Below are 26150 nucleotides of genomic sequence, written 5' to 3'. Positions count from 1 at the left end.
AGGCGATACTGTATTCTAAACCCAACACAAGACTTCACTCTTTCTAGCCCAGCAATCCCTCAGTATTGGGTTAGTTTGCCAGGTCTCCGGAACTCCTGAAGAGGAGAACTAGAAATCTATTCTTTGTTGATGGTGACACCTCTTTTTCTGTAAGTCTCTACCCTGGGATTTAAAACAGATGTTCAAACCTCCTGCAGCCCCTGGTGAGACCCACTTCCTTTCAGAGAAGGGGCGTCAAAATCAGGGATCAGCAAAATCTTTCTGTAAAGATTTTGGCTTTGTGGGCCGTATAGTACTGCCACATCTTTGTAAAACTTTTTTTCTTGTAAATTTACAATTTATAATTGTATATATCTATGGAGCACAAAGTGATACTATGATTTATGAATATCATGTGAAATAATTAAATTAAATTAAATTAAGCTAATTAACATATCCATTGCCTCAAATACTTATCTTCTTTTGGTGAGAATACTTGAAATTTACTTTCTCAGCAATTCCCTTTTAAAAAAACAAACAAACAACAACTCTTTAAAAATGTAAAAGCCATTCTCAGCTTGTGGACCATACAAAAACACCCTGGCAGAGACCATAATTTGCTGATTGACTCCTACTCTAGACCTTAAAGGCCTCTCTATTCAAGGTCTATATCTTAAAATTCTGACCCTGGTGGGCCTGCCTAGAGATCCTCTTTCCACGGGGCTGACACAGTTCTCAGAGGCAACTCCCCTCTGAGGAACCACTGAGGAATGTGAAGGAAGAATCCTGAGGTTATTTGTATTGGAGCTGACAGATTGGCTAATTTCCCTCACATAAAACACTTCAAAAGCATCTATAGGATTTAGCTTATTGCATTATCATTCTGGAGTGTAGAATGAACCATAAACCATCTTTATCTTTCTGTTTCTGCTTAATACTATCCCATGCCTCTATGAGGCCTTTTTTTTTTCCCCCTTCTCCCAGGTTCCAAATCCACACTTGAATTGGCTCAGGCCTGAACTCACTCCCCATTCTATATGTGGTATGGCTGTGGATAGCAAGGAAACTATCAACAGACAGATGGATTTGGACACAGTAAATATGGATGAGAGGCATGAGAGTAGGGGTGAGTTCATTTTGAGCAAAGATTTAGGGCTGACTTTAATCTAGGCATCATCACAAATAGTTACAGGTTCTATAAACAGGTGGCAAACTGCTATAGAAGCATCCTAAGAATGATGTAGAAATGGTTAGGAATCTTTGTAGTTATACCTCCCCACACAACAGAAGCTAGAAGAAACGAGTTATTGCTAAATTGTAATTCTTCTAATATTATTAGCGATTATTTATTATCTACTATGTTACTCACCATGCTAGATGTTTGTCATAAGAGCATTTCCTTTTTTTTTTTTTTTTTGAGACAAGAATCTCGCTCTGTCGCTCAGGCTAGAATGTGGTGGTGTGATCTCGGCTCACCACAACCTCTGCCTCCCATGTTCAAGTGATACTCGTGCCTCAGCTACCCAAGTAGCTGAGATTAGAGGTGTGAGCCACCACACCCAGCTAATTTTTGAAGTTTTAGTAGAGATGGAGTTTCCTCATGTTGGCCAGGCTGTTCTCAAACTCCTGGCCTCAAGTGATCCTTCCACCTCAGCCTCCCAAAGTGCTGGAATTATAGGTGTGAATCACTATGTCCAGCCCATAAGTGCATTTCTAATCCTCATGATAACCGTGCAAAGTAGATATTCTCATCTCTATTTTACAGTTGAGGAAACTGAGGATCTTGCAGAGAAACTTTATCTAAGATCACAGAGCCAGAAAGTAGAGGAGTTGGGCTTGCAATTTTTGTCTGACTCAATCCAAAGCCCTTGCTCTTTCTACTATAATATACTGCTAATATCCTTGATAGAGAAAAACAATAAGCAAATCCCTTAATTTGGGTCTTGTTTGACTTTGTTCCAAACAGCAGCAATCGATGATGTTAGCTGTGGGCTTGAAAAAAAAAAAATAGCAGCAATCTATTGGTCTGCCTTTTTCTATACTCTGAATATTAATGAATGACCAAGTAGTAAAAATCACAAGTATGACACTTTTACATGGTAGTGATTCAGGTCAAATGAATACAGCTATATTCCTATCAAAGCTGGAGATGTACATGAGCTAACACTTGGTTATTCTTTAGAAGAAAACAGGATTATTTTTAATGTTAAATCTTTGCTTCGTAGCCAAATAAGTCTCTTTTCAACAGTGGTATTGTGTATCTTTGTGTGAACTGTTATTTTGTAAATAATTTAGCTGAATTAAATTAGTTCCCCACCTTCCCAGGTCCCAGATTATTAGTTGCCAATCAAATATCTGTTCTCCCTTTATCTTTCAAATTAACAGAACCCTGATATTTGGGTGGGTACAATGCTGTCCAAGTAAAATTCCACATTTCTCCCTCCCTTGCAAGTAAGGGTGACCATTTGACCAAGTTATGGTGGAATTGCTGTGTGCAACTTCTGGGTAGTCTCTTTATGATGAACAGGGTGCATCCTTCTTCCTCCTTTCCTCCATCCTGCTGCTAGGAAGGTAGGTGTGATGACTAGAGCTATAGTAGGTCATCTTGTGCCATAAGGATGGCCTAGAGATAGCTGAGCAAAAAACTGGAAAGGGTGTGGGTCTCTAATGACTGTGGAGCTGCCATACTAGCCCAGGACTGTCTACCTCTGTACTTCAGTTGTTGATGAGAGGAAAAAAACCCTCCATCTTATTTAAGTCACCAATGGTGGGTTTCTGTTACTCATATCTATTGCTACTTTATACATCCTACCACATTCTCCATCCCTACTGCTACTAAAGACCAGCCTATATTTATCACTTATCTAAGTTCTTACATCAACCTCTAACCTGGTTTTCCTTCCTAGAATCATCTTAATAGACATCAAATGAAGTGTACTTATATCACTCTTATGCTGAAAAACCCGTCGAAGGCTTTCCATAAAATCCAGATTCCCTAAAGGTATATTCTAACTTTGATAAATCACCTCTTCACTCTCATCTTTTGCCCTGTAGTCATACTGTCAACTCGGATCAGCTCGGTACTGATTGGAACACTGCCCCTCCATTTGTCTAACTCCTAATCATCCTTTAGGTTTTTAGCTAAAATATTCCGAATCCAATGGCCCTTCCCAGACTACTGGCTATATTTTCTCAAAGCACCTTGCACTTCTCTATATTGTGTTTTATACTTGTTCATTTGGCTTCTAACACTAGGCAGCAAGTTTCATGGGGCAGGAACCCTGTCTACCATTATTTGTTGGTGTACACTTAGAACCTAGCAGTGTCTGGGATACATAGATTAATATTTTCAAATGAATTAATGAAATTTTCAAGAGGGCAGCCAAGCAGTATGTAGCAAAATTTGAAATAAGCATACTCTCTAGTCTACTTCTATCAAATATATTTAAAAGAAGTAACATTATAAAGACACATAAAGTTATATATATGTATGAATGTTTGTTGAAGCACTATTTACAAAAGCAAAAAAAAATTATTTAAAACAATTTTTTATAGAGACAGGGTCTTGCTATGTTGCCCAGACTAGTCTCAAACTCCTGGGCTCAAGCAATCCTCCCACCTTGGCCTCTCAAATTGCTGGGATTACAGGCATGAGCCACTGCACCTGGCCAAAATTTAAAAATATTTTAAAAATCCCCTCAGTAAAAAATTGGTTAAATAAATTACGATGTAATCCATGCAATGAAGTATTCTACAGAACACAAAAAGATGTGTCAGATTTGTTGTCAAGATGAAACTATGCTCATGATATAGTTTTTTTTTTTCCTTTTTCTTTTAAATAAGCAATTTACAAAGTACAACTCTCAGGTTGGGTGCAGTGGCTCACCCCTGCAATCCTAGGAGGATTGGGGAGGCTGAGGCAGGTGGATCACTTGAGGTCAGGAGTTCGAGACCAGTCTGGTCAACATGGTGAAACCCCATCTCTACTAAAAATACAAAAATTAGCTCGGCATGGTGGCACTTGTCTGTAATCCCAGCTGCTCGGGAGGCTGAGGCATGAGTATCACTTGAACCTGGGAGGCAGAGGTTGCAGTGAGCTGAGATCGTGTCACTGTACTCCAGCCTGGGTGACAGAGCGAGACTCTGTCTCAAACAACAACAACAACAACAACAACAACAACAACAAAACAAAGTATAATTCTCAAGTCCAAAATCCATGGTTGGAAACCTAAGAATGGCTGCTCAATCAGTTCCCTTTGATTTGTGCTTCTGCTTCTTGGCAGTCATCATCATTATCATCCTAGTAGTAGCAGTAGCAATTAACATTCATAGTCATTAGTGAGTACCTCACTGACAGACATTGTGATAACTGCATGTGTATCATGTCATTTAACGCTGACAAAACTATACAAGGCGGGAACTGTTACGGTGATGTGAAATGGTCAATATGCATTTTTTTAACCTGCAAAAATGCCCATTTCATAAGGTTAAACTTAATGTTATTATTTCCCAGGGGCCCAGAGATTTTACCAAAATTGTCCATGTTTTTATAACTGGGGAGTGGCAGAGCTGAGCTTCATACCCAGGTGTGTTTGGTACCACAGTAGCTGTGCTCTTTTGCCTGATGTATAAAAGAGGCAGGGGAGGAGGAAGGAAAAAACAAAATAAAACAAAGTATAACTCATGGTATGATCCCATTTTTATTTTAAAAAATGCATACACATCTTCTTTTTGCTTATCTGTATTTTCTGGCAATAAGTGGGATGATGGACTCTTTTGGGCCATCTGGGATCCTCACAGGCCTGAAAGCCTGGACCTCATGAAACATCAGCACAGGAGATAAAGAGGGACTACCCACTTACAGCCTTAAAGAGGACAGCTACCTGTACTGGGAGAACAAGTATCTAATGAGTGCCCACTAAATGCCTAATACCTTAATTCAGAGAAGAAATAAAAGCTACAGGCATGCACAGGGCAAATTATAATTCATTGAGAAAGCTAAATGTTGTTTTAAAAGATTCAAATTATATTCAAAGTTCTAAAATGCCTTATATTAGCTTCAGAAAATTATGAAAATAAAAACCAAAAATTAGATGAAAATATTCTTGAAACTTGTGCTTGCCCCCTTCGTGAGAAACTTGTAAAAGAAGAGTTATACCTGAAGAGATTTTCCTATTTTTTTTCTTTTTTTGAAATGGAAGTCTTGTTCTGTCGTCCAGGCTGGAGTGCAGCAGCGCGATCTTGGCTCACTGCAACCTCCGCCTCCTGGGTTCACGCCATTCTCCTGCCTCAGCCTCCCACGTAGCTGGGACTACAGGCGCCTGCTACCACACCCAGCTAATTTTTTGTATTTTTAGTAGACAGGGTTTCACCATATTAGCCAGGATGGTCTCGATCTCCTGACCTCGTGATCTGCCCGCCTTGGCCTCCCAAAGTGCTAGGATTACAGGTGTGAGCCACCGCGCCCGGCTGAGATTGTCCTGTATTTTTATCTTGAATTAGCACATTAGTTCACAGGTAGATAACATAAACCTGATATATATCTTTGAGAAGAGTTAAAAATACAAGAATTACAAAAAGTACTACGGATTATAAAGCAAGGAAGTATATTATAACCATTTATATGCATTTCCTATTTCCTTCTTGGTTGCATGCTAAGGACAGAAGCTATCTTCATCTTTGTAGTCACTTAACCTAGCCTCAAGTCTGGCACAGGGTATATGATTAAAATGTTCACTGAGTTGAACTAAGGAGGAACCGAAATCGTCATCAAACTGGAAACATTTCTTCAGAGCAGAATTTGGCTCATTACAGATACGGACATATTTACACATACTTAGTTCTAGCCCTTTTTAGGGTGTGGGGTGCTGAAATGGATCTAGGGAATCCAGTGATGAGCTTCTGGAATATGCAGGGGGAGTATCCTTGCAACAGCTCCTCTCTTAGAGTTTCCTTCACACCTGGCAATGCGCTCCCTCTACTGCTAGTGGGAGCCACAGCCGGGGACCCAGAACAGCAGGTTCCAGACACAATGACGGACATCCTGCCCTCCCTTTCTCCCCCTTTAACCTCACAGTCTTCAACTCTGTCTTATTAGCTGCTTCCAATGGGGACTGCTGAGTAGCTAGGAAAGAATGCAGGATATGTTTCAAAAGTCCAGCACTAGCTGAGGAACAGTTTGTTTTTTTCCTAAAAAGGGCAGTCTATAAAGTTACATAAGACCCAGCTCTGCTCGCTGGGAGCTTTTCCAGCTACATCTGAAGAGACTCCTCAAGCTATTTGAAGTTTCAGGAAAAGGGTTTGGAATTTCCTGCTTGGCCAACCTATACTGGAGCTATCTCTGGGTAGATGTTGGGAGGTTCCAGTAGGAAAAGTAGTAACTCTGTGCTCCTATTGTCGGCTGCTGCCCCATTGGGTTCAGCGGGGACAGCAAATAGCATAGTCCATTTATAGTCAAAATCTCAGAATAAGAACAAGCCCTTTGCCAAAAACACAGCCCATCTGGCATCAAGCCCTACGGGCCCACCCAAAGGAGGCAGGACCTGGGAAATCTAACAGCCCAACCCAGTAGTACACAACAGTGCTCTAGAAGAGTTTCCTTCTCTGCTTTGGGCAAACGTTTGAAGGAATCTGTGGCCCTGAGAACCTTAAATGCCAAAGTCTCACCCAAGGACGAAAGGAATTACTCAATCTTAACTGAGCACCTCCAAAGTGCCAGACACTGTAGTGTGAAAGAAACAAACCTGATGCCTGCCTTCATGGAGTTTACAGTTCACCCAGGGAGACCAAACAAATAAATAACTGTGATATATACTCAATTAAATAGGCCTTTGGAATGTGCTGCATTCAAAGGAAAGATAGTTAAATCACCAAAGCCAGGCCAATTAGCATATTTGTTAATCAGGGTCCAGTTTACACTGTATTGGCAACTAAAATTATGTTTTTTCTTTTTAAAATTTTTTTGTAGAGACGGGGTCTCACTATGTTGGCGAGGCTGGTCTTGAACTCCTGGGCTCAAGTGATCCTCCCACCTCGGTCTCCCAAAGTTCTGGAATTACAGGTGTGAGCCACCACGTGCCCAGCCAATTACTTATGTCTGAATTGAAAACTCTTTAAAAGTCACTGGAATCTATCAATAACATACTCTTGGTGAAGCTCCACTTTTATTCCCATTCATTTTGTGGGAGTTCAGTAACTATTTTTATATTACATATTTTTATTTAAGGCATAGGAACTCCCTTCAACTAACAAACTATTGTCCACTACACCGGAGAAATAGAACCCTGATTTGCTCTTTCCAGCATCAGGCCATTCATTTTTGTTTCTTTCTGGTCAATGTAAAGAGCTAAGAAAAGGTAGGTATAGAACTCTGCTCCTCAGGACTAATTCTGTAGCACCTGGCAAGTTATTTGATTCCCCTCAGCCTCTGTTTCATTTTAAAATGGGGATAATACCTTTCCTACAGGGTGGTGGTAGGAGTTAGAGAGAACATATATATGACATCTAGGACAGTGACTGGTATTTAGGGAGGGCTCAATAAATGACAACTATAATAAATGTGAATCAGGAATCTCCTCTTTTCTTTAACCTGAATCCCTCCTATTGCCTTGAGACTGTACTACTGTTCAATTTACCAGTTTACAACAGGGAACCATGTCATGGTCATAGCCAGTGTTTTCTTTTCAATAGGAATACTACCTCAAATTCTTTAACTTTTCTTCATGGCTCTGTTCTTTGTCCCCCTGTAAGTTGTAAAGCAAAGCAGCTCTAACCTAGGCAACATCTCAGGAAAATATATAGAAAGGAGGTTAGAGTGAATTTATGTTTTCTGTAAGTCAAGAGTTTCCTACCCAATGAACGCAGCTAGGTACAGGTCTACTTGAATTGCTCACTGTCACCAGAACACAGTAAAAACAAGTCTTCCATGTAAACTCATGGGCTTACAAGATTATCCTTAAAAGATCTAATTATTTCCAGACATGTACACCACATGACCCTCTGTAAGTTCCACAGCTTCTGCTTTAGAAAAGTTTCTCTGGACAAGGTGGTATGCCTCTGGGGCTCAAGTGATCCTACTGCCTCAGCATCCTGAGTAGCTGGGACTACAGGTGTGCACCACCACACTTGGCTAATTTTTAATTTTTTTTTTAAGAGATGAGGGTCTTGAACTCTTAGCTTCAAGCGATCTGGCCTCAGCCTCCCAAAGTGCTGGGATTATAGGTGAGAGCCACTGTGACCAGCCTCATTCTGATTCTGATTCCTGATATTTTTATAACTTTTTTTAAAAGAACAGTTTAGGAATTTATCTATATCCTTGGTTTTCCAAATTTTCAAGATAAAGGACCCTGAGATAAGTTATTTTTGTTTGTTATGTTGGGTGCTCAGTGGACTCTTTCAATTTGTAGACTCATATTCTTCAGTTCTGGGAAATGTACTTGTATTCTTTCTGTCTTTTCCTTTTGTTTTTGTCCCCACTGATGTGAAAGGTTAAGAAAAGAGATTAAATGATGGAATAACATACCTGAGAAGCTGTAGTGGCTCCAGAATTTCGCTATAGGTTGAATTTAGGAGCAGCAAACATTAAAAGGGATAGGTGGGAGTGGAGTAGCATCAGGGAATTGTCATAAAGTTCCATTTGTATAGCAACCACAGTGTTTGTACTTGGAATATTTTATTTGGGGTAGTTTAAAGAGTATACTATTTTGGTATGGTATCCTCTGCATATGAATGACAGTAATCTCAGAGTGGCTTAAACAACAGAGGAAATTTATTGTCACACATATCAATAAGACCAGAGGCACAGAGACTGCCAGGTTAGTGAATTCAGAGGTTCAACGTGTCATTTAAACCTGCCATCCTTAGGTCAAAGCATGGCTCCAGTAGTCATCTCAAACATTACACTGAGATACGTTAACATTCACAGGCACGTGTGGAGAAAGGTAGATATCTAAACAAACTGTTACAATTCAAAGGAGGAATAGAGAAGTCATTGCTGCGTAAGCAACCAATTGTGATCAAGTAGGAGGGTATGCAATCCAGAGCACCAGGGAGGGATTACTTAGCTTTTGTTAGAAGGTGGAATATTTCCTCCAACTAGAGAGGAGAGGATGGCTGTAGACATGTTTGCAGATTGGTGGTAGCAAGTAAGAGAGTTCACATATGATGGCTTCCTTTTTCCTTCTGAAATACAAGTCAAGACTACCAACAGCATAGGGAAGGAGAAAGGGAAGGTGAGAGGTAGAAGAGAGTAATGAAGGGATGAAATATTTGTTGCAAAGAGTAGAGTAGGATACTTGTTGGAGAAATATAGTAAGACTGCTGCCAATACTAACTTTGGTAATGATTAATTTTTTAAATTTTTTGGAACATAAACTCAAGATTTTATTGTCTTCATAACAAAAGATGACACTTAAAACTGGATCACTTGACCTTTTCACTTATCTCCTCCCAGTTCAAAATGCTTGCATTTCTTAATAGCTGCATTTTCTTAGATCTGAAGTTGAGCTCAGCACACTCAAGTCTTAGCACAATCTTCTTTGTAGTTTTAGCTTTTTTTCTGGAAAATCGGCTTACTCTGCCCACCATAGCCACTGTGCTTCCTGTCATAATGCCACTTTCCCTAGGCATATAAGAGAATCCCTGCCCTTCTTGGACTATGTCACTTTGTGGAGTTGGTGCTTGCGATACTTCTTACAGAAAGTTCAGTGGGTTTTAGGAACATTAACCATGTTTGCTGGAGCGCTATCAGCTGGTAATGATGAATTTAGAGTGATGCTAAATATGCTGGGCTGTACAATTTTCTCCAGCAAAGCTTAGCTATTTGAGTATAGACATGGAGAAGGTAAGGGGTTATATTCATTCAGAGTTGGGGTTTTATCAGGCAAGTATACTTTTAAAAGAATGATAGTATCAGTGAAGTTTTATTGAAGTTAAAGGACTACTAGTGAGGATACTTCAACAAGTGAATGGAATACACTAAGCTATAAATCATAAAGTCTACATGGCAACATGGATAAATGCTTAGGAACTAAATTAAAATAAAGCAGAATATAAAATAATTTTAATGCTATAATTACATCCATGCAAAATTTATATATGCATGTAAACAGAAAGGATAGGAAAGTGGGATTGTAGGTGATTTAAATTTATTTTGTGATGATTATTTTTCCTTTTTTTCTTGAGATAGGGTCTCCGTCTGTTGCCCAGGCCAGACTGCAGTGGTGTGATCACAGCTCACTGCAGCCTCACCCTCCTAGGCTCAAATGATCCTCCCACCTCAGCCTCCCAAGTAGCTAGGACTACAGGCGTGCACCACCACACTCAGATAATTAAAAAAATTTTTTTGTTTCACTATGTTGCTCAGGCTAGTCTCGAACCCCTAAGCTTAAGTGATCCTCCTGCCTTGGGCTCCCAAAGTTCTAGGATTGATTACAGGTGTGAGCCACCATGCCTGTCCCATTTTTATATATTTATTTTGATTTTTAAAATTCCTACTTAGATGCTTTAGATCATGTTCAGCTTGGATCACAGATTTTTTTGTATGAGCTTTATCTAGTCTATCAGTCAGCACTGACCACTCTGTCTTCTGTACTTCTTTAAAACTTGTTCATAGGGCTAAAATCATACTCATCCTGGGGGCTAGGCTATAATCTCTGTGAATGTTACTAAATTAATCAGATCTTTTGTGAAAGCAAAGCAACCTAAGAAATGTAACAGATTTGCTGAGCTAGGCTTAATGTCAGTTCAACCCCTGTAATTAATTCATTCATTCTCTATTCATTCTACCAGTGTTTACTGAGCTTATACCATTTGTCAGGCATTGTGTTAGGCACCAGAAATATATAGTGGAAAATAAAGCCTATCACGAATTGTGGGGAAGGGGGACAGGAAGCCTGATACTTACAAAGGACTTCAAATTTAGCTTTTCATCCTTATATTCAAAGTTATAAGTATATTTTTAAAATAACAGCTTTATTAACATGTAATTCATATAGTATAAAATTCACCTTTTTAATGTATACAATTTAGTGTGTTTACAGAGTTGTGCAACTCTTGACCACAATCTAACTTTGAAATATTTTCATCACTCCTAAAAGCGAGCCCATCCCCATTGATCTTGTATCCTACAATCTTACTGAACTAGTTTATTAGTTATGATAGTTTTTATGGATTCCTTAAGATTTCTATATATAAGATCGTATCATCTGCATATAGCAATAGTTATATTTCTTCCTTTCCAATCTGGATACCTTTTATTTTTCTTGCCTAATTGTTATGACTAGAATTTCCAGTACAATATTGAATAGAAGTGTTAAGAATGGACATCCTTCTTTTATTCCTGATCTTAGAGAGAAAGTTTTCAATCTTTCACCTTAAGAACGATATTAGCTGTGGGTTTTTTGTAGATGCCCTTTATCAGGTTGAGGAAGTTAGATGCTATTCCTAGTTGAGTGTTTTTATCATAAACTTGCCAAATGTGTTTTCTGCATCCACTGAGATGATCATGTTGTTTTTGTCCTAAGTACAATCATTACAGTATAAAATTAATTTGTTAATGTAAATATTTAAAATATACTAAAATTATTACAATAGTGGTTTGGATTTCAATCATTTTCAATATATGAAGAATTTCATGTATTAAATGAAAAAGGCCAATTTCTCTCTAGATCTCTGAGAGATCCTGGATTCACAGACTCTATTCTTGTCCTCATGGAGTTTATGGTCATATAATATAATTTGTTAATTGTTACAATGGAGCTCCAGACAAGGTTAAATGAAGGCATAGTGGAAATCATACCCAAGTTTGCATGAGGTAATCAAGAAAGGTTTCAGGAGAGTCAATGACTGACTGAACTGTTAGAGGAGTAGAAATATGTGGCAGGGTCGGGGGCTAAGGAAGGGATTTCAGTTAGAACCATGTGCATACAAAGAGTTCCTCAGAAAGACCTGAGCTCCACAGTCCCAGACTCAAGACATAGACTCCCAGGGCATTTGCTGAAAGAAGGAGTAATGAAATCACAAAAGAAAACTGAAGACTTAACCATATAGATTTTATGAAATTCTGTATGTCAAAAATCACAAAAATTAAAAGGCAAGCAAATATTTGCTATAATTATAACAAAAGGCATGTATCTTTAATGTGTAAAGAACTTGTGTGAATAACTAAAAACTGAGATTAAAAAAAATTGTGGTGAAAACACATAAGATCTAACCTCCTAACTAGTGTTTAAGTGTACAGCACGTATTGTTAACTAACTATAAGCATAGCATTGTACAGCAGATCTCTAGAACTTATTCAGCTTGTATAACTGAAACTTTATACCCATGAAAGAGCAAATCCCTAGTCCCCCCCAGAACCCCCACCCCAGGCTTTGGCCACCACCATTCCTTCTGTTTTTACTTCTGTGATTTTAACTATTTTGGTAACTAATACAAGTGGAATCATGCTATATTTGTCCTGTGACTTTCTTATTTCACTTAAAACTAAGATCTTGGCTGGGTATGGTGGCTCATGCCTATAATCCCAGCACTTCGGGAGGCCAAGGCGGGGGGATCACCTGAGGTCAGGAGTTTGAAACCAGCCTGGCCAACGTGGCAAAACCCCATATCTACTAAAAATACAAAATTAGCCGGGCATGGTGGTGCATGCCTGTAATACTAGCAACTTGGGAGGCTGAGGCAGGGGAATCGCTTGAACCCGGGAGGTGGAGATTGCGGTGAGCCGAGATTGTGCCATTGCACTCCAGCCTGGGCAACAAAAGCGAAACTCCGTCTCAAAAAAAAAAAAAAAAAAAAACACCAAAAACTAAGATCTTAATAGAAAAATTGGCAGGATATGAACAAACATTTCATAGAAGAGGAAATAAAATATACTTAATGAACATACAAAAAGTTTGAACTTTAAAACAATAAATTACCACCTTTTGGCTGCCAATTATCAAACAAAATAATAATAGTTAATTCTGGTGAAGGCAAGTGTAACAGGCATATTCATCCATTGCCAGTGTGTATATATTTTGGTACAATCTTCATGAGCTCAGAAAAATAGATATCTCAAGCCTTAAAACTGTTCAAATCATTTAACTCAGTAACTCCACCTCTAGAATTCTATCCTAAGGAAATTATCAGAGATGTGGACAAAGATTTTTTCATAAAGTTAATAATTAAAAAGTATAAAAATGGCCAGTAGCAGTGGCTCACGCCTGTAAACCTAACACTTTGGCAGGCCGAGGCGTGTAGATCACTTGAGGCCAGGAGTTCGAGACCACCCTGGGAAACATGGCAAAACGCTGTCTCTGCCAAAAATACAAAAATTAGCTGGGCATGGTGGCATGCGCCTATAATCCCAGCTACTCAGGTGGCTGAGTCACGAGAATTGCTTGAACCTGGGAGGTGGAGGTTGCAGTGAGCCAAGATCATGCCACTGCACTCCAGCCTGGATGACAGAGTGAAACTCTGTCTCAAAAAAGAAAAAAAAAGAAAAAAAATAATAGATGTTGTTGCTGCGGATGTGGTGAAAAGGGAACACTTATACACTGCTATTGGGATGCTATTGGGAATGTAAACTAGTACAACCACTATGGAAAACAGTATGGTAATTCCTTTAAGAACTAAAAGTAGAACTACCATTTGACCCAGCAATCCCACTACTGGGTATCTACCCAAAGGAAAAGAAGTCATTATATGAAAAAGACACATGTACACACATGTTTATAGCAGCACAATTGGCAATTGCAAAAATATGGAAGCAACCTACACAGCCATCAACCAAGTGGATAAAGAAAATATGGTATATATACACCATGCAATACTACTCAGTCATAAAATGGAATAAAATAATGGTCTTTTTAGCAACTTGGATGGAGCTGGAGGCCACTATTGTAAGTGAAGTAACTGAGAAATAGAAAACCAAATATCTCATGTTCTCACTCATAGTAGGAGCTAAACTATGAGGATTTAAAGGCGTAAGAACGATATAATAGACTTTGGGGACTAGAGGAGTAAGGGCGGAGCCGGGGTGGTGAGGGATAAAAGACTATATTTGGGCATAGTGTACACTGCTCAGGTGATGGTGCACCAAAATCTCAGAAGTCACCACTAAAGAACTTATCTGGCTGGGTGCAGTGGCTCACGCCTGTAATCCCCGCACTCTGGGAAGCCAAGGCAGGTGGATTACCTGAGGACAGGAGTTCAAGACCAGCCTGGCCAACAGGTTGAAACCCCATCTCTACTAAAAATACAAAACATTAGTTGGGTATGGTGGTGTGTGCCTGTAATCCCAGCTACTCAGGAGGGTAAGGCAGGAGAATCGCTTGAACCTGGGAGGTGGAGGTTGCAGTGAGACGAGATTGCACCACTGCACTCCAGACTGGGCAGCAAGAGCAAAACTACCTCTCAAAAAAAAAAAAAAAAAAAAAGAACTTATTCAAGTAACCAAAAAACCACCTGTATCCCAAAAACTGTTGAAATTTTTTTTAAAAAATACTGTAAAACCACAAATGTCCATTTGGGGTAAGTGAATTCATTTCTGGTTCCATGAAACTCATTAATTAAGGCTAAGGATTTCACATAGGAATTTGGAGACGGTATGTATGCAGTACATATTTTGGTTACATGTCTCTTGAACCATGGTTGGCTACTACTGGTGCATGGTCAGTTGAAGATTATATATATCCCAAACTCAACCATTTATCTTTATCTCTTTCTACCTTGAAGTCATAACTCAGTAGGAGAAATATCTGTATCAGTGACATTTCTTTTGATATGGAGTCTCACTCTGTCACCCAGGCAGGAGTGCAGTGGCACGGTCTTGGCTCACTGCAACCTCTGCCTCCCAGGTTCAAGCGATTCTTGTGCCTCAGCCTCAGGAGGAGCTGGAACTATAGGTGCCCCCCACCACGCCTGGCTAATTTTTTAATTTTTGGTAGAGACGGGGTTTCTCCATGTCGCCAAGGCTAGTTTCAAACTCCTGAGCTCAGGCAATCCACCTGCCTTGGCCTCCCAAAGTGCTGGGATTCCAGGTGTGAGCTACTGCACCGGGCCTGTATCAGTGACTTCTGAACTATTCTTTACAGAGTTCCTTTAGGGGACTTTGAAAAGGAAGTGAAGGGGATGTAGACGAAAAGAGGGAAACCTGAACAGGTTAGACTCTACTTCTCCCAACTCCATCATTCAACCAAAACAGCCCAACTTTTCTCTTTTTGAGTCCCTTTCCTGTAGAATATATTTGAACAAAAGTCTGTTTTTAAAAAAGTTTGAAATTCTTTATTTTCTACTACAGATTCTCACAGGCCAATAAAAAACCACAGCTGTCTTTTTTTCCTCATAAGATAAATGCTCCTTGTTAGCTATTCATCACCATCACCTGGTTGTCAGAAAGGACTCACAAATGTATAATGAGGCAGGTGATCCTGCTTCCAGCCCTCCTTTCTCCAGCCACTGTCATTAAGGATGAATAAACTAATACGGTTGCAGGCTGCTGCGTTGGATATCAGGCAAAGAACATTATATAAATCATCATATAAACTGAAAGAGACATTATGCTATCTAAGAAGTTAACTATAGCTATAAATATAAAACTAAAGAGAGAAATATTTTAAAGTAGAATAGCTCTTGTATCACCAAATAAGATGTGTCCTTCAAAGTGGTCACATTGGTTATGAGGGAATAATTGGCAAGAGCAAATAATCTTTAAAACTTCGAAAAACAAAGTAGCCACCTTGAGAAATTTAACTCATTCCAGTAGTGCTCCTAGTAAAAGCATTCTTAGAACTCTTTTTAGAAGTACAAAAAACACCAGCCCACCCACAAAATTGTGAAATATAATCAATTGTTGTTTTAAGTCACTAAGTTTTGGGGTGTTTTGTTATACAGTAATAGATAAGTGATATGGTCTGGCTGTGCCTGTGTCCCCAGCCAAATCTCATCTCGAATTCCCACGTGTTGTGAGAGGGACCTGGTGGGAGGTACTTGAATCATGGGGGCATGTCTTTCCCATGCTGTTCTTGTGATTGTGAATAAGTCTTATAAGATCTGATAGTTTTATAAGGGGGAGTTTCCCTGCACAAGCTCTCTCTCTTTGCCTGTCATCCATGTAAGATGTGACTTGCTCCTCCTTGCCTTTAAGTCCTTTAAACCTCTTTCTTTTGTAAATTGCCCAGTCTTGGGTATGTCTTTATCAGCAGCATAAAAAGAGACTAATACGGTAACACAGAAATGTCTGAATCACTAGGCTTTGGGAGATGTTTAAAAGGAAATCATTAGTCTTATAGAAAAAATCTAGCTATCCAGAACTCTAGAAAAATAAGCTGTTCTGTTTTGCTATAACTTTAAATAAATAGAATACAGCCAACTTTAACAAAGTTTTACTCTATCTTTAAAAAGAAATAAACAACTTTCAAAAAACAAGTAAAGAACATTTTGGAAGAGAAACAACTCCAGGATGAATGGGACTAGTAGTAGGTTCCCAACTTTCTCCCCTGCAGTTTTTGCTTTTTACCTTGGGTTCATCTAAATCCTATCTATGCTGCCTTTAGGAGAACTTTGCTCTTTTTCTTTTGCCTGGGCGTGGATAAAAATAAATGTCCATTTTCCTGAAGTACACTAAATACAAGGGTGCATTTTCTTTTTTTAAAAGAATTACACAGGAAAAGAAAGGAAGCACAAAGTATAAAAACAGGTAAGTTAAATATAGATTTTTTTGGATCCTAAGATAAACAAGTTAAGTTTAGACTTTTGATCCTAAGATAATTAAATTTTAGCCAGAAGTTGGCTGGCCCTATTTTTCTTTACACCCAGTTATCAGTCTATTGTCCTTGTCTGCAGGAACTCACACAAGAAGCCAAAAATACAACACATACCTCAGAGTTTACCATCTCATCTTCTTGAAGATAAAAGACTTTTATTAAACCAAGAATTCCAAGGAAAAGAGGGTTTCTTCCTAAAGTATCAAAATCAATTTTTAAAAAACTTTGTTTTGGTAGAAGTTTTTAAAATGTATTATGTAGGCTATAATTTAACTTTTCTTGAGGACTACTATTTTTGTTGTTATTTTTGTTTTTGAGATACAGTTTCACTCTGTCGCCCTGGCTGGAGTACAGTAGCACAATCTCAACTCATTACAGACTCTGCCACCTGGGTTCAAGCAATTCTTGTGCCTCAGCCTCCCAAGTAGCTGGGATTACATATGCACGCAATCACGCCAGCTAATTTTTGTATTTTTAGTAGAGCTGGGGTTTCACCATGTTGCCCAGGCTGGTCTTGAACTCCTGGCCTCAAGTCATCTGCCTGCCTCGGCTTCCCAAAGTGCTGGGATTACAGGCGTAAGCTGCCATGCCCGGCCTCACTACTGTTAACATTAATAATATACCAGGCTAAAATAATGTTGTTTTCAGTGTCTATTAAGGACTTGCATACCAAATTAACAATCGCATAAGGATCGTGTGTTAAGAGAAATGGTTCACTTTTGCCATTTCTCTTTTTTGTTGTTGTTGTTTTTTGAGACGTAGTCTTGCTCTGTCACCAGGCTGGAATGCAGTGGCGCAATCTTGGCTCACTGCAACCTCTGCCTCCTGGGTTCAAGTGATTCCCTTGCCTCAGCCTCCTGAGTAGCTGGGACTACAGGCACATGCCACCACACCCGGCTTTTTTTTTTTTTTTTTTTTTTTAATTTTAGTAGAGACGGGGTTTCACCATGTTTGCCAGGATGGTCTTGATCTCCTGACCTCGTGATCCACCCACCTCGGCCTCCTAAAGAGCTGGGATCACAGGCATGAGCCACCGTGCCTGGCTTTTTTTTTTTTCCCCTTTGAGACGGAGTCTCGCTCTGTCTTCCAGGCTCGAGTGCAATGGCATGATCTCAGCTCAGTGGCATGATCTCGGCTTACTGCAACCTCTGCCTCTCGGGTTCAAGCAATTCTCCTGCCTCAGCTACCCAAGTAGCTGGGATTACAAGGCGGCGCCAAGATGTCTGGCTAATTTTTGTATTTTCAGTAGAGACAGGGTATCGCCATGTTGGCCGGGCTGGTCTCGAACTCCTGACCTCACATGATCTGCCTGCCTCAGCCTCCCAAAGTGCTGAGATCACAGGCATGAGCCACCAAACCTGGCATTCTTTTGCCATTTCTATTTAATGGTACTAGAAGGCTTAGCCTGAGCAATTAGGTAAGAAAAAGAAATAAAAGGCATCCAAATTGGGGGAAAAAAAAAAAAAAAAGTAAAATTATCTCTGTTCCAAGATTACATGATCTTGTATGGAGAACACCCTAAAGATGCCACAAAAACATTAGCACTAACAATGATTAGTTGCAAATACACTAATCATTTATTAGTGTCAGCAATGCTGCAGGGTACAAAGTCAACACATAGAAATTAGGTGTTTTTTTTTTTTAAATTTAATTAGCTGAGAATATAGGCAAAGTTGTTCTACAGTCCTGCAGTACATGTATAATTTTCCTATGGCAGTTACAACAAGAGATAGGAGAAACAACGTTTGGTCTAAGTGTGACAGATGTAGATACATATTTTTCACAATGTTCCACAGGGACAGAGAAGTGATAAATCCTGCACCCAAGGAGTGAAAGAGACAGACTTTGCATGCCCAATGATCTCATGTTTGGTAGCCTCTACATCTACTAAGGGGCCCACTGCCAATGCAAGAGGGCAGTTAAGTGGACATGAGTGTGCATATCATTAATAATATCAATGTCTTTAATGTCCACAGTTAATGTTTTAATCACCCTAGGTCTGGAGATCTTCTTGGGGTATGATGAAGATCTTGTCGTCCTGAGATAGCTTCCCACGGATGTGTTTATTAGGACATACAATCTGCTGCTGACTTGAGGAGAAGTAGCATACAGTATTTGGGTATATGGCTGGTAATACATAATTGTGATATTATACATGGCCAGGGTATAGAGAGTTGTTGACCCATGGAACAAATTCTACCCAAATGGGTTTGCAATGCCAAAACAAAACAGTTCTCCAGTTTACTAACCCAATTAAGTTCTTTTCATTCACAACGTGCTCAACAAATGGGGTCATATCAGTAAGGGGTTGTACAGTGAGGATCTGCAAGAAAAGACTGAATGTTGCTTCTCAGTGATGACTGCACTATCAATTAATGGAGTCAACATATCCACAATGTATTGCTGTGGTGTATTTCTCTTCACTCAATAAGAAATCATCACGACAACTTGGCCAGATGCATCTGCACAGTCTACACCGAACCTGTCATCTAGAAACGTGTACTCACTATCTAAGGGGAAGGACAGGTGCAGATTGTCAAATTTTACATGGGTTGGGTGCTCAAGTACTTGCCCGTTAAAAATGCTTGACTGTGTAGTCACTATTCATTTTGGGAGGATTAAATGATAACTTGGTGCCAGATTCAAGTATATACACTCCTAGTTTAATCTCGGCTATGCCACGTGTGCTCAGTATAAGTGGGGAAGATGAGCAATAAAGACAATTTTAACCTTAGCATCCTCTAGGCAAAAACATAACTGTCTTTTGTACAGCTGTCAAGTGAGTGGCCATATGTCAGGGCCATTTCCACAATACCACCATGAAGTGCATGGATCTGTTACATATTGTTTTACTATAGTACATCCAGCTTGATCAGGTGCAGGGCGATAGTTGAAGGAGCACTCCTGGAAAATGCCCAAGATATGTAAGTCTCTAGGATCTTGCACCTTCTGATGGTTGCATGGAATTCTTCAGAGGAATCATCAGTGGTAGTAACTTTACATGTTACATTCATGACAACTCTTGTGGGAAATTTAGGATATTCAAATAGGACAACACCAGGAGTTGACGTATCACAGAACTTGGCTTACAATTGTCTGAGCATGGATCCCATGCATTACCTTCAGCAGGAGGAGCAGATGGGCTGGCCAAGTGCAAGTTTGATAGATCAGGATAAGTGACTGCAGGTGCAGGAGACATAGCATCTCTAAGGTTAGCCAACCCTTGGGGAGCCTTTGTAGAAACAAAAGAAGATTTAATGCACCAAGTTTTGTTTCTGTGGACATGAGCCTATTATTTATGGCTCAACTGGTGATACTGCCTGACTTAATTTTAAGTCGAGTTTCTCTAGAGACTCCTGTTTCCTGTTGATTCTCTGTGATCCTCTCTGAGAGCTTCCTGAGAACCTGCTCGATTGAGGTTTGGCTCTCTCATGCCTCAACCTCTGCAGCCTTGAGGTAGGTCCCCACTTGTTGCATGCTCTCATTCAGACTCTGTCTAGATCTAAGCCCTCCTCCTCCGTTGCTAACTCAACCACTGACTCGAGAGTTTCTCTGGTTACTAGCTCGCTCATCACTCTCTGATGGTTCTTTTGCTTTGGTTTTGGAGCAACTTTGTCTAATCAGCTGTATTCCTAAAAACTAACAATGAACAATCTGAAATGGAAATTAAAACAATACAGTAACATCAGAAAGAATAAAATACTTAGGAATGAACTTAACCATGGAAGTGAAAGACTTGTACACTGAGAAATACAAAACACTGCTGGAAGAAATTAGACATAAATAAATGGAAAAACATCTGGTTGATCATGAATTGGAAAACTTGCTATCATTAGAGGTGTCAGTATTACCCAAAGTCAGCTAGAGATTCAATACAATCCCTACCAAAATCCCAACAATGTTTTTTGCATAAATAGCAAAATCCATCCTAAAATTCATATAGAATCTCAAGGGATCCTGAACAACCAAAACAATCTTGAAAAAGAAAAACAAAGTTAGAGGACTTACATTCTTGATTTTCCAAACTTACTACAAAGCTACAGTAATCAAAACAGTGTTTTATCAGCATAAAGATGGACATAAAGACCAACGGAAGAGACCAGAGAGCCCAGAAATAAACCCTCACATATCTGGTCAGATGAGTTTTGACAAGGGAGCCGATACCATTCAGTGGGGAAAGGTCAGTCTTTTCAACAAATGGTTTTTCGAAAAACTGGATATCCAGAAGCAAACAAATGAAATTAGACCCTTATCTTACATCACATACAAAAATTAACTCAAAATGGATCAAAGACCTAAAGAGCTAAAACTATATATATATATAGTTTTATGTATATAAATATATATATACACATAAAACAAGAAAACAGAGGGAAAACTTCATGTCACTTAATTTGGCAATGATTCTTGGGTAAGACACTAAATGCACAGGTAACAAAAGAAAAATAAGATTAATTAGATTTCAAATTTAAAAACTTTTGTGCATCAAAGGACACTGTCAACAGAGTGAAAGGCAATCCATGGAATAGGAGAAAATATTTGCAAATCATACATCTGAGAATGGATTAATGTCCAAAATGTATTAAAAAACTCTTACAACTCAACAACAACCAACCCAATTCAAAAATCGGCAAAGGACTTGAATAGGCATTTCTCCAAAGATATACAAATGGCCGATAGATATCAAATACATGAAAAAATGCTCAATATCTTTTCCTTAGAGAAATATGAATCAAAATCATGAGCTATCACTTCACACTACTTAGGATGGTTATATTATTATTATTATTTTGAGATGGAGTTTTGCTGTGTCACTCAAGCTGGAGTGCAGTGGCATGAGCTCAGCTCACTGCAACCTTAGCCTCCTGGTTCAAGTCATTCTCCTGCCTCAGCCTCCTGCCTCAGGGATTATAGGTGTGCGCCACCATGCCTGGCTAGTTTTTGTATTTTCAGTAGAGATAGAGTTTTACCATGTTGGCCAGGCTGGTCTTGAACTCCTGACCTCAGGTGATCCACCCACCTCGGCCTCCCAAAGTGTTGGGATTACAGGCATAAGTCACCATGCCCAGCCTAGGATGGTTGTTATTTAAAAAAAAGAAAACAAGTGTTGCCAAGGATGTGGAAAAATTGGAGCCCTTGTGCATTGCTGATGAGAACATAAAATGCTATAGCCACTGTGGAAAACAGTGGTTCCTCAAAAATAAAATAAAATAAATAAACAAACATAAAATTACCATACAACCCCACTTCTGGGTATATACCCACAAAAACTAAAAGCAGGGACTCAAACATATCTGTACACTCATGTTCATAGCAGCATTTTTCATAATAGCCAAAAGATAGATGCAACCAAAGTATCCATCAACAGATGAATAAACAGAATATAGTGTATACATACAATGGAATATTATTCAGCTTTTAAAAGGAGTGAAATTCTGACTGAGTGCAGTGGCTCACACCTGTAATCCCAGCACTTTGGGAGGCTGAGAGGCCGGTGGATCACTTGAGGTCAGAAGTTTGTGACCAGCATGGCCAGTATGGTGAAACCCCCTCTCTATTAACAATACAAAAATTAGCCGGGCAGGGTGGCATGCATCGGTAATTCCAGCTACATAGGAGGCTGAGGCATGAGAATCACTTGAACCCGGGAGGTAAAAGTTGCAGTGAGCCAAGATCGTGTCCTGCACTCCAGCCTGGGTGACGGAGGGAGACTCTGTCTCAAAAAAGTAAATAGAAATAAAAGGAGGGAAGTTCTGATACAGGCTATAATATGGATGAACTTTAGACATTATGCTAACCAACTGCAGCACTATTTACAATAGCAAAGCCGTGGAATCAACCTAAATACCCATCAATGACAGACTGGATAAAGAAAATGTGGTACACATACACCATGGAATACTATGCAGCTGTAAAAAAGAATGAGATCATGTCTTTTGCAGAAACATAGATGGAGCTGGAGGTTATTATCCTTAGCAAACTAACAGAAACAGAAAACCAAATATTCTAACAGAAACAGAAAACTGCATATTCTCACTTATAAGTGAGAGCTAAATGATGGGAACGTATAAACACAAAGAAAGAAACAACAGGAACTAGGGTCTTCTTGAGGGTGGAAGGAGGGAGAGGAGCAGAAAAGGTAACTATTGCCGGGCGCGGTGGCTCAAGCCTGTAATCCCAGCACTTTGGGAGGCCGAGACGGGCGGATCACGAGGTCAGGAGATCGAGACCATCCTGGCTAACCCGGTGAAACCCCGTCTCTACTAAAAAATACAAAAAATTAGCCGGGCGAGGTGGCGGGTGCCTGGAGGCTGAGGCAGGAGAATGGCGTAAACCCGGGAGGCGGAGCTTGCAGTGAGCTGAGATCCGGCCACTGCACTCCAGCCTGGGCAACAGAGCCAGACTCCGTCTCAAAAAAAAAAAAGAAAACTATTGGGTACCAGGTTTAATACCTGGGTGATGAAATAATCTGTACAATAAACCCCTGTGAAACAAGTTAATCTATATAACAAACCCTCACATGTACCCCCGAACCTAAAATAAGTTTTTTAAACACCCAAAAAAACAAAAAAGACATTATGCTAACCGAAATAAACCTGTCACGAAGGGACAAATAGTGCATGATTCCACTTATATGAGGTACCCACAGTAGTCAAATTCAAAGATAGAAAGTAGAATGGTGGTTGCCTCGGCCTGAGTAGGGAGAAATGGGGATTTAGTGTCTTACTGGTACGGAGTTTTAGTCTGGGAAGATGAAAAAAGTTCTGGAGATTGATGTCAGTAATGGTCGTACAATAATGTGAATATATTTAATGCCACTTGAGAATGATTACAATGGTAAATTCTATGTTTTATATATATATATATTTATTTTACCACAATAAAGAGTAAATATGGTACAGCACAAGTTCTGCTATGAGTTATTTTGTTGCTGTTAAAATTCCCTTCTACCCCATCACCTAGCTCTCTCAGAGCAATGTTGACATCTGGCTACTCAAAATAATGCGCTCGTTTTACATGATGAACTCATTTGACAAAAATTATATTAAATGCCAGTGTCTGAATGGGTGTTTTTTTCCTGGGTAACTTCAATACTGATCAATCAGACCATCTCTAGATAGCCCGCCCTTACCCTAACATGAAGTGAACCATCTCTTCAGTCAAGTGACTTTTAGCAGGGTGCATAGTCATTGTGTATGAGTAACAGGAAGAAAAGGGTGAGCTATTATCCTAAATTTGCAGATAAGCCCCAGAGAGAAAAATAGAACATATAAGCCCTTCCCATGAACTTGCCAGATTTAGCAAGTAAAAATACAGGACTCCCTGTTGTTTATCTGAAATTCAAATTTAACTGGGCACCCTGTGTTTTATCTGGCAACACTGAAGTATTGGAGGTGAGGAAAAAATAACCCAGGGTGTTCTGGGGTAACTGAGGTCTTAACAGGGAGCCTAGACAAGAAAAAGTAGAAAAGGCCATTAAAAAGATACTGTTAAAAAAAATTGTATTGCTTAATCCATCCAGCTCAGGAGCCCCTCCCCACGCTGTGATCCAAGGCTTTTATTTTGAGACGGAGCGTCGCTGTCACCCAGACTGGAGTGCAGTGGCAGGATCTCAGCTCACTGCAACATCTGCCTCCCAGGTTCAAGTGATTCTCCTGCCTCAGCCTCTTGAGTTGCTGGGACTACATGTGCACACCACCATGCCTGGTAATTTTCGTAATTTTAGTAGAGATGGAGTTTCATCATGTTGGCCAGGCTGGTCTTGAACTTCTGACCTCTAGTGATCCGCCCACCTGGGCCTCCCAAAGTGCTGGGATTACAGGTTGAGCCACCATGCCTGGCCTGATCCAAGACTTTATAAAGACATATCAGAGGGTGGGAGACAGAAAGTGGAAAAGGATAAATCAAAACTAGAAATGGGTGAATGAGAACATGCCCAGCCTCTAGTTAAGGCAACTGTGGCTTCAAAAAGGAATCTTAAACACCAGCATAGAAATCAGAGGGATCCTAATCTGGCTCAAAACAGAAGAGAAACAGTGGCTGGCCACACAGCAGGAAGGGCATAAGGAACAGAATACCAGGCATACAGTTTGGATCTGCTCTTCCTTCCATTAAGCCATCCACCACTACTTAATATCTAAGGCGCCGGCTAAGAAAATCCAGTCACTACTTTTATTTGCTAATACTTTGAGCCCCAGTTACAATAATGCCAGTACTAATTAGGTAACTACTTTCTAGCTTATCAACTCCTGCAGCTTTCCAGCCATTGTTCATCCCTCAGCGATACCACCTGCTTCCCCACGGAACCCAAACCCTGATACCCTCAGGAAAGTAAATCTGCTCAGGTCACCCACCTAGGAATAAACAAAAACAGGTTTCAGGGCCCTTTGTCCTTTGAAAATTCCGCCTTTTAAGAAATTAAAAATTTTTTTGAGGCCTGTGTTCTTTATCACGGACACTGTTCACATAGTGGTAATCCTTGCCTGACTCTGGTCTACTCGTTCCTGCGTTTCATTCCTCCGCTCGCTGTTCAATTCTTTGTTCAAAACGCCAAGGACAACTGGTAGTGAAGACCCTCCACTGGCAACACTACCATGTGCCAGGCACCGTGCTGGGGACTGGGGATGCAAAGATGAGTGGTGTACCGTCCTTGCCCCCAGGACAGTTCCCCGTGTCCGCAGGGCCGGCCAGGAGGGCCGCAGCCAACCGTGGCTAACAGGATCACCGTGCCCTTCGCAGCAAGTGAGTGCAGTAGTAGGGGACGGGTACTGCCAAGCCAAAGGTTTTCTCCAGATAAAACTGGATGGCAGAGGGACGGAGACTGAAGCGACGCCGACGCCGGGCAGGTAATAACGGGAGGCAGAGACTAAAAAGGGTGGAGGGAGCAGAGGACCCGCCCGGGAACTGGCAGTAGGGAGGACCCCGATGCAGTGGCGGGCCTGGGTGCCGGGCGGCCGCGCTTCCCCAAAGCCGTCACAGGGTCTTGGGATATCAAGGTGACTACTGGGCGCGAGTCGTTTTGTGGGGGAGGGTGTCCCCAAGGGGGCAATTTGAAGAGACGGTTGGGGATGCATCTGGGGTAGCGCCTAAAGGGACGGTGGGTGGTGGGTGTTTGAAGGTCCCGTGGACGCAAGTCTGAAGGGTCAGGAGAAGGCCGAGGGTCAGAAGGGCTGGGGACGAGGTCTGTCCAGGGGGTCGGGGCGGACGCAGAGGGCGGGCGCAGCCGAGGGGGAAGGGCTGAAGGGAAGGGCGGGCGCTGAGAGCACATAGGTGGGCAGACAGGCCCTCCCCTAAGGGAGTCCTTGGAACGCGGGGCAGTGGGTCTGTGGGACCCTGCTCGCCTCCGGAGAGGCGTTCCTACCTCGTTTCTCGCCTCAGCCTCGTCCTTCCGCGCCGGTGGCGGCAGCGGCAGCGGCGGCGGCGTGT

At 40.6% G+C, this 26150-nt stretch overlaps 1 protein-coding gene across 1 annotated transcript in view; it reads right to left on the bottom strand.

The window, feature by feature from the left end:
• RUSC2 (RUN and SH3 domain containing 2) overlaps positions 1-26150 on the bottom strand; it is a 71200-nt gene extending 45050 nt beyond the window's left edge. Inside the window, exon 1 of the mRNA XM_011980117.1 lies at positions 26086-26150. The gene's annotated coding sequence lies outside the window, so the exon portion shown is untranslated. The remainder of the gene's footprint in view (positions 1-26085) is intronic.

Source organism: Mandrillus leucophaeus, unplaced genomic scaffold, assembly GCF_000951045.1.
Source record: "Mandrillus leucophaeus isolate KB7577 unplaced genomic scaffold, Mleu.le_1.0 Scaffold208, whole genome shotgun sequence".
Classification (NCBI taxonomy): Eukaryota; Metazoa; Chordata; class Mammalia; order Primates; family Cercopithecidae; genus Mandrillus; species Mandrillus leucophaeus.
Note: the sequence above shows the minus strand (reverse complement) of the source record. Positions and strands in the feature narration are given on the sequence as shown.